An 8,309-nucleotide genomic window follows, 5' to 3' on the forward strand; every position below is an offset into this window, starting at 1 on the left:
CCTCACCACCCTCTGGCTGAAAAACTTCAACCTAAACCTCCCCTGTCTCAGCTTAACACCATTCCCCCTTGTCCTATCACTATCCACCCTCATAAACAGCCATTCCTCCTCCTGTTTCTGTGCTCCCTTCAAGTACTGGAAGGCCACAATGAGGTCTCCCTTAAGCCTTCTCTTCTCCAAGCCAAACAAGCCCAGTTCCCTCAACCTTTCCTCACAGGAGAGGTGCTCCATCATATAAGCATCACAGCAAGCCCACATATACACACATGTGATACAAGAGCTCTAATCACAATGCTGTGATCTTCTGGAGCACGGGTACTCATCAGCCATGGAGCACTTTCCTTTATTTTGCTCTTATTGAACAAATCCTGCTACCAGCCCTCAAGCAAATCCCTTCTGGTTAATACCCATTTTCCAGGCTGATTCAGAAGCCTGAGCACCTCCATCCCCAGTTCCCATTCCCAGCTTTGTCAGGACCATAGGGGTTTTTTGTTTCAATCTATTGGCCTTTGGGTGCCACACAGCTCAAGCAATCTGCATTGAATGAACACGCTTTTACAACCTGCTTATTTCAGATTCAATAACTCCAAAATAAATAAATAAATAAATAAATAAAAGTTTTCTTCACAAGCAAAAAGCTTAGAGAAGAATTTCCATTGCGGAGAAAAGGATGTATGAGGCAGAACTGGGGTTTCCCAGCCCCAGCTGGCCCTGCAGACTGGACACTCCATCACCCACCTGGCTGAGCAATGGAAGGGTTCTGCTGTGGCTGTTAATCAACTCTGTCCTCGTGGAGCTCCAGTTCCTTCTTAATTAGATCAAGTCAGCTCTCCACTGAGAATGCCAGAGTAACGCCGTCCATTTATTATATGCCAAACACTACAAAGCATCTTTAATTGTGTTTAGAAGTTCAGTGCCTCTCTGAAGTCTCTCCTTACGTAACGTGCACTGCTTTGCATGTTAGGCCTTCATCAAAGCCCTTGTAATTCAGCACAGGTTTGGATGTATCTGTGACACCAGAAAGCCCGTGGGTATGCTGAGCTGCACCGACGTAGATCCATTCATCCTTTCTCTGTTTCCACACTTCAATTCATAGACACACCTGCGGAATGGCAGCTCTGGAACACGGCCCTGACTACCTGCATGCCAACGTGAGCATGCTGAAAGTGCCGTTATCACATCTAAGTGGTGTCATACCTTTTGTATTTTCCCCCTTCGAGGCAGTTCTGGCTGCCTTCAAATCACCGCAAGGCTTTCGGAGGTGTCAGGCTGACCCCAAGTCGGGCATTCACACTGACTGAGCAAGAACAAAATTCAAACTATTACTGCTGCTCCATGATTACAATAGCGCTGAATGAGTCTCGCTCACAGGACTAAGCTGACATTCTGCTCTTTAACGTCAGACATGAAATTGAGTCAATAGTGTGCCTGACCTTCAAGGAGCTCTAAAAACCTATTTTCCATGCTTTGAGGAATTCGTCAAATCAACAGTTTGGTACAGCTTAGATCCACGTGGCTGAAAACGTGTTTTTCCACACCTTCTTTAGGAGGAAGTTTTTCACACAGGGGGTGGTGAGGCACTGGAACAGGTTGCCCAAGGAGGCTGTGGATGCCCCATCCCTGCAGGCATTCAAGGCCAGGCTGGATGTGGCTCTGGGCAGCCTGGGCTGCTGGTTGGCAACCCTGCACACAGCAGAGGGGTTTAAGCTAAATGATCATTATAGTCCTTTTCAACCCAAGCCATTCTATGATTCCTGGTTTTCCAGGTGTTGTTTCAACTTCAGATGTGCTTAACCTGCTGGCAGGTGCAGCACTATCAACAGTATCAGCCAGCACTAACAACTCAGAATGAGGAGGCACGAGCTGCTTGCTTGAAAGGCAGGACAATTGAAGCACTGCTACTTGCTGCAGTACATCCCATTTAATTCATACCCTTGGACAACATTATTTGAAAACACCTTCTCTATCACAACACGCTTCCATTCCAGCTTTGTGCTCGGTCGAATGAGACACTGCTCGGTACTCATACAGCTACTCCCTTCTCCTGTCCCAGTGACCCGATCGCATTGCACAGAAGCATTTGAAACAATGCCATTTTGAGAAAATCAAAGCACAGGCTGTCCTGGTGACAGGCCAGCCAGGGATGACCTGCTGCTATACCCCTGCACACTAACACCCCCTGGAATCCGAGGGGAAGGACAGTCAAGCTGCCGTTCAGAGGTGCAAAACATGTTGTTTGATGCATGCGTGTTTATCTGCACAAGTGCATGCATGACTGAGGCTCTCTTTGGAGCTGAATAGCCATGTGCATACAACGTGCCTCCATATGCACGCGCACATGGACACAAACAAAGCAGCATGAATGGTGGGCAGCACGCTGAACGTGAGTCAGCAGTGCGCCCTGGCAGCGACGTGGGTTAACAGCATGCTTGGCTCCATCAGCAGGAGCACAGCCCGATCATGAGGAGCCATCCCTTCCTTTCACCTCTCTTGGGAACATCACGGGCAGCTTTCACGCCCCGGAACAGCAAAGAGAGAGTTCAGTGGGGCTCTCCATACATTCAGGTCAGAGGCACTGCTATGGGAGGAGAGGTGTGAGCACTGGGGCTGCATGCAGAAGAACACAAAGCAGTGGTCCAACTGCAGCAGCAGAGGTTGTGACCTGACCTCAAGGAAAGGCTGATCCCTGCCAGGTCTGTCACAACCTGGAGCAGGGGCACAGAGACAAATCTTTGTCTTCAGGTGGTTTTAGCTCTGAGGGAAGAAAGAAAAGCTGAACCCACTGCTGGTGTGCGTGGAGTGGCAGGCTGGGCTGTGCACACCTGCAGTCCCTCCTGGCCAGGATTAACACCATGACACCAACTCGGATTCCAGAAAGTGCTATCACAGCCTACTACAATTTTTTGATCAGATCTTCACCAAGGCAGAAAGCACATGGTTCTGTTCTCCTCAGAGCACACCATGTTCCAGCTAAGGAGCTGCACTACTCTCCAGTACCAAAACTGGAATTTGGACAGATTAGTGAGACACAGAAGTTACTGATAACTGAGGTGTAGAACAAGGGGAGCACCAGGGGCTAAACACTCAATTGATATCAGTGGAAAAGGTGGTATTTGGTCAGAGACAGAAAAGATTGCACACTACATCCACATCAGCTCTTCCTTAAAACGGCAACCGTGTTTTCCTTAAGAATCTCACATTCAGCACCCTCCATTAACAAACAAGCCCCTCATGCTGGTGCTGAGAGGATCAAGAAATAAAAAGCTGCACTGTTCACTCTGTGTACTTAAAATATATACCTTCATACCCGGGAAAGAAAGCACCCCTCACTAAACAAACAGAGACCATGTCAGAGCTCGCTCAGATGCCCAGCATGGGCAGAGCAGGCTGTTTTGTTTTCATCCCTCTGCTGGACGCTACTGCCCCTAGAGCAGCACTGCCAAAACAAAGGCTGTTTATTCTGAACTAATTGACTTTGCATCGAAGCAGACAGAGGGCTCTACGGCCCACTCCTGGAGCCGGGGAGAGACGGAACCTCTGGCTCAGATCCCACGGGCTGAACGAGTATTCGCCAAGCACAGCACTTGGGTAACTGAGAAAACCCAGCGTTACAATAAGACAAGATTACAAAGACGAGCAGAGGTGCTCGCTAACACCTCGTCAGCATAAAAAGAGCTCCCGTCCTTTAAAGACTTTTTCAGCGACAAAGATTCCACAGCTGCACACAGACAGCCCCGGCCGAGAACTTTGGAAGCCCTCGTTTCGGACAGACGGACGGAGGAGCAGACGTGGGAATCGGGGGGAACGTATCCGGTGCCGCAGCCGGGAGCGCTCAGACCACAAGCAGCGGGAGCGATCCCGAGGCGGATCAATGGAGGAAGCGAGGGAGCCAGCCCCGAGCCAGCCGGGCCCTCCCCTCGGAGCTCCCCAACGCGCTCCGCGGCAGCACCGTTACGGCCGCGCCCCGGGTACGGCCCCGCGGGCAGCCACGGCCCCGCTCGCGGCACGGGGGGCGGCCGCGGCCTCCCGGGGGCTCCCCGAGGCCCCACCCCCTCTTAGGCCCCAACCGGCGCCGCGCCCCGGGGACGTCGCCAGGGGAGAGCCGCGCCGGCCCGGCCCAGGGCGGGGGCTGCAGCCTCGGCCCCGATCCCCGCCGCCCCCGGGCCCGCGGGGCGGGGCGGAGCGGGCGGCTCTCCGCCGGTTCGACCCCTCCCCCCCCCCCCCGCACACACACACACACACACACAACCCCCACCCCGCGGCCTTCCGGCCCGCTCCCGGCGCGGCGTCGGCTCTCACCTCGGCGGGTGGGTGCGGGCCGGGGGGGCTGCGGGCCGCGGCGGGGCCCTGGAGCTGGCAGCCGCCCGCCCGCCCGCCTCCGTACCGGCCTCGGCGCTCAACCGCCGCTCGGGAGCCGCATCGCACAGCGTCCGGCCGCGCGCTCCCCCGGGCAGCAACAGGCGCCTCCGCCGCAAAGGTTCCGCGGGGCGCAGAAAGGTTCCCTCCCGGCGCGGGGGGCGGAAAGCGGCCCCGGGGAGCTGCGCCGAGAGCTGCCCCTCTGCCCACGGCCACGGCCCAGGCTGCCAGGGTCCCTCCGTGCCCTTCGGCATCTTCGGAGATGGGGCACCCACAGTTCTGGGCAGCGGTGCCCGTGCCTACCGCCAACAAAAGCTCCTCGTTCGGATCCGTTCTTCCCCCTCCCCCTCGTCACAAGCCAACCATTTGCTACTCACTGCTGTGAAAAGCAAGTTGTCTGTGCAGGACATCGCTGTGAAAGATTGGGGTGAGAAGTGAGCCCTCCCAAAGCAAGGAAATTAACCTAATGGTTCTGGGTTGGCTCAGTGCTTCTTTATCAGCAACGACAGTGGGAACGACTGCACCCTCAGCACATCAGTGTGTGACACCGAGCTGAGTGGCACAGCTGACACAACAGGAGGAAGGGATGCCATCCACAGGGATCTGGACAAACTTGAGAAGTGGGCACAAGAGAACCTAATTCAATGAGATTCAACAAGGTGCTGTACTTTGGGCTGGGGACAATCCCAGATGTGAGTACAGGGTGAGAGAAGAACTTGAGAGCAGCCCTGCAGAGAAGGATATGGGTGTCCTGGGGGACGAGAAGCCAGACACGAGCCAGCAGCGTGCGCTCACAGCCTGGAAGGCCAACAGTATCCTGGGCTGCATCAACAGAGGGGGGCAGCAGGCAGGGAGGGGGTTGTTCCACCTCTGCTTTGCCCTCATGAGGCGCCACCTGGAGCACTGCGTCCAGGCCTGGGGGCCCCAGCAAAGGAGGGCTGTGGGGCTGTTGGAGCGGGGCCAGAGGAGGCCACGAAGATGCTCGGCGGGCTGGAGCACCTCTCCTATGGAGACAGGCTGAGGGAGATGGGGGCGGGCAGCACGGAGAAGGGAAGGCTCCAGGGAGACCTCACTGTGACCTTGCAGTACTCGAGGGGAGCTTACAGGTAGGAGGGAGAGTGACTTCTTACACTGACTGATAGTAAAAGAAAAAGAGGGAATGGCTTTAAACTACAAGAAGAGGGATTTAGGTGAGATGTTAGGGGTAAATTTTTTTCTCAGAGGGCAATGAAGCGATGGCACTGCCCAGAGCTGTGGGTGCCATCCCTGGAGATGTCCCAGGCTATGGAGAGGCCCTGGGCAGCCAGCCCACAGCAGGGGGTTGGAGCTCAATGATTGTTAAGATCCCCTCCAACCTAAGCCATTCTGTGATTCTGTGGTTCCCTTCAAACTGGACTGGAGGTCAAGTCCCTGGTGGTTCCCTGGGCCAGAGGCTGGCTACTGACCACAGGTGAAAGCCTGGTTGGTACAGGAGAGCAGCATGCCCCCTGCCCCTCCCTTACAGACTTTGCTTGAGTGAATACCACTGCCCACCTGCAGTAGGCTTTGCACTGAGCTGGGCAGACATCCACACATGGGGAAATTCCCCTAGCTGGATGTTTGGAAAGACCAAAGCAGAGGGATGTGGAGCACAGCTCCTGTTCCTTCACTAGGCCCCACCTCCAGCCTGACACAGTTGCTCTAATCGCAGGGCCAACACAGTCCTTCTGGCTCTTGAGAACCCAAAGGGAGATCCATAAGGTCCATAAAGTTGATCATTTCCCACCTGACTTCTCATGCCACAGCAGTACATGCCACATGCAGGGAATCATAGCGAGCACGAGCAAAACCAGGTCATTTTCCATCTGGGTCCAGCACCCCATGGCACCATCACATCCAAGGAACAGCACAAATAGAGCTGATGAATATCCCGCAACTTACACTCAGCCTCAGAAGTGCAAGGCAGCCACTATATCAGGGCAGGAAAGGCCATTAAATTTGCAAGCAACAGCTTTACCCTCTGCTCTCTGTAAATGATCGTGTCACTGACAGTCTGAATTGTGTTCCTGTGAGTTACATGGAGTAGGAGCTGTTGAGGTCATTTGTACAGTACCTCTTCCTGAGGTTTCTACATCTTACCGGACAGGAAGCATTACTGGTGAGCATCCACTTTCTAATGATCTGCCCCAAATCTCCCCACCTTCCCTTTGTTCTGTTTTGTCCTACAATCACTCTCAATTAACGGTGCAAAAATAAAACAGATGTCATCCAGCCTTCCTAAGCTGCACATGTATTATTCATTGACATGCCCTAATTGCCTCTCATAACCACAAGCACTTCCGCACTTGGCAATGTCATTCTTGTCCAGCAGAGCCCAATTTATGAAATTTCAAGCTGCTTTGGGAGAGGTACTCTCAAAGTCCTACCTTTCACAGCCCTTCTGCTCACAGCTCCAAATGACATCTCAACACAGAGTTGACAGGCCCTGGTTTCACATCCAGATGAAAGTGTCCATCAAGTACCTCTGCTGCATTGATGCTTAGCATCGTGAAAAGCAGACTTGCCCTGCTGTAGGTACTCTGTGTTCTCTTCCCACACAGCTCCTAAACCTATTTACCATGCCACAGGTGGGAACACTGTGAAAGATGCCTCAGGAGAATGACATGCCCCCATTAACCCCAGCTTTCCCTTCAGGCTTGGCCAAGGACATACCATGGAGCCTCATCTCAGAGAGAACTGGACACTGGAGAAGAGAAAGCAGGGAGTTTTGTTACAGGTAATCATTACCTGGAACAGTCCAAATTCTGCACACAAGGCTCTGAACTACACCTGTCCTGGGAAGATTCAATGATGCAAGTAAGGAATTTAAGAACAAATGCAATCCCTTCTTAGAAAAGGTCACCCAGCTTTTCCTGGCAATCCCCACAGCAGGGAACCTAGCTCAATCAGGGCTCACAATGCTTAGCCACCTCCTACAAGGACCATGAAATCAGCAGTAAAACCCCCTGCAGAGCACAGAAAGCTCAGACACCCCCTTCACAGGGGCAAAGCTAACACTGCAGCTCTGCTTTGCTGCATCACCGACTTACCTGTGAAAATCCATTAGCAAATTCCCAGCAAGTCCCAAGCAAAAAAAAAAAAACACTGAGAAGTTATGCAATCTCCTTCTTTTTCTGCTTTGCCATGATGAGAGGCAGTAGAGCAACTGAGCATTAAGAAAGCTAAGCACAGCCTTACAAGAAGGCATTACCATATTACTACCTGCATGCTTCTGAATCCAGTCTGAAAAACTAACCCTCTACCTCTTAGAGGCAACTCTTATTTTTTAAACCCTCCTTTCCAGCCTGCTGATTACTGCAGGTGCAACAAGGTGAGCCAAACACACCCACCCCAACCACCCACCCAAAATGCATTGATCCCTTTTCATGGCCCATGTGGTTTTTCTTCATCCCAGGGCATTTTGCTCAGTGCAAGAGGAGATTACAAGGCAAAAAATCACATCCTCACCTTCTTTAGTGGAAAATAAATCCTATGGCTGGCCAGGACTGCCCTGTTCCCTGCGGTGCTTTGGAACCTGCAAGGAAAAGGTACCACAGGCTCAGCCTTTATTGCAGATGGTTCTTGGCTTGTCCTTAAGGGAGACTCAACCCAATTTTTGCCATTCCAAAGAGACAGTGTGGCCTCACTACCACAGGAGCAGCTGGGACACAGAGCTGGGCGAGACCGATGTCTGCTTTGCTTTTGTCTGTAGCTAGTTCTGCTTTTTTTGGCTTTGTTTTGACTTTTTGGTCAAGAGCGCTTGTTAAGAGCCCAGCCCTGCCTGCCCCATGCACTCAGTCCTCTGGCCAGCTGCTGCTGCTCTGCCCCGTTTGCTCCTCTCTGGGGTTGAGGTTGTTGGATCCTACCCTCTGGCTTTAGCACAGAACATGTGTGCAGGATGGCTACAGAACAGCCACAAACCATGAACCTTTATT

General features: G+C 52.9%; 1 protein-coding gene across 1 annotated transcript in view; it reads right to left on the reverse strand.

Moving 5' to 3' along the window:
* Window positions 1-4,457, reverse strand: part of RAD54L2 (RAD54 like 2) — a 53,837-nt gene extending 49,380 nt beyond the window's left edge. The window contains exon 1 of the mRNA XM_085235565.1: window positions 4,300-4,457. The gene's annotated coding sequence lies outside the window, so the exon portion shown is untranslated. The remainder of the gene's footprint in view (window positions 1-4,299) is intronic.
* Between the last annotated feature and the right edge of the window lie 3,852 nt (window positions 4,458-8,309).

Source organism: Meleagris gallopavo, chromosome 14 (genome assembly GCF_905368555.1).
Source record: "Meleagris gallopavo chromosome 14, MGAL_WU_HG_1.1, whole genome shotgun sequence".
Taxonomy (NCBI): domain Eukaryota; kingdom Metazoa; phylum Chordata; class Aves; order Galliformes; family Phasianidae; genus Meleagris; species Meleagris gallopavo.